A 1,444-nucleotide genomic window follows, 5' to 3' on the forward strand; every position below is an offset into this window, starting at 1 on the left:
CATCAAGTTTTGGATCAAAATTCTGTTTGGAGGACTAAAATTGGGGAGAAATAAAATAGATGGACTATTTTTGTGATTCTACTAAAATAGGAGGACTAAAACTGTAATTAAACCTAAAATAAATCAAATAAGTAATTAAATGATTTTATATTTTAAAATATCAATTGAAACTACTTAATAAACAATTTCAATAAAAAAAATCAAGAGCAATCAAATAATTCTATTTATTTGTTAAATAATCTAAATAAAGATATGATATATATTTTATTTAAATTACAAAACTTCCTGTTAGAATATTAGAAAATATCTTATAATATCTATTATATTATATTAGAGTATCTTGGGTTATTTCCTAGGGTCAATTTATAATCATAGAGATATCTTAGAACATCTCTCATTATTATTATGATTTATTCCTGATTTGGATTGAATATATGTTTCTCTATAAATAGATTGAGTCTTTTGAAATTGTAACGCCCCAAATTTTTTGATCCAAAAATTACTTTAAAATATTAGTTTTCTTTTAGAAGTAACTATAATTTTTTTTAGAAGTAGTTCATCACGTAATAATTTGAAGATGCGTCAGAAAATGACTTGATATTTTTTTTTTGTAAAAGAATGTAATGCAATTTACTAAAATATTATTTATTGATTTATTTGCAAAATTAATATTCCAGTTATTAGATCAATATTCATTTATGCTCCAAAATAAAATAAAGTCTCTTTAAGTGAAATTCAAAATAAGCAAGGTTGACTGAAATTAATTACATTCAATTATTTACCGGCAAATGAAATCTCACTTTCGAATTTCTATCAAAAGTTAATAATGAAAAATAAATAACTTTATAATGTACGACAAAATTTTTAGTAATACAAAATATTATTTTTAAAGTAAAGGTCTCATTTTCCCACGCGCGTGCACCAAATCAAACATCATTCATACAACTTTTGAGATCATTAGTTCCTAAATATTGGTGTAAGGGGTCAGTTCATCCCACAACAAAAATTAAACCAAATAATAAATTAACAACCATAAAATATGAATATAAAATCCTTTCGTCATAAAAGATTTAAAGAAATTGATTCTTTAATAGTTTTCAAAGATGTATTAAAAGTCATAAAATGTATCTAAATAAATCAAGTAGCAACGGTAGAGCAAATAGTTAGATCAAAATAAAAATAACAATAGAATATATGCAAGTTATGCATGCTCCTAAATATATATGATCCGAATATAACCAGCCACACAGGCGTCCACAAAGATGCATATGATATGTTATGAAATGATAATGATGCTCAAAGGTACATGTCACCACTCACTTAGATAATCACACAAATCACCAGCCACTTAGGCAACTACAAAGATAACATTATTTAAAATTCAAATCACCAGCCACTTAGGCAACCACAAAGATAACAACATTTAAATCCAAATCACCAGCCA

This window comes from Cicer arietinum, chromosome 6 (genome assembly GCF_000331145.2).
Source record: "Cicer arietinum cultivar CDC Frontier isolate Library 1 chromosome 6, Cicar.CDCFrontier_v2.0, whole genome shotgun sequence".
Classification (NCBI taxonomy): domain Eukaryota; kingdom Viridiplantae; phylum Streptophyta; class Magnoliopsida; order Fabales; family Fabaceae; genus Cicer; species Cicer arietinum.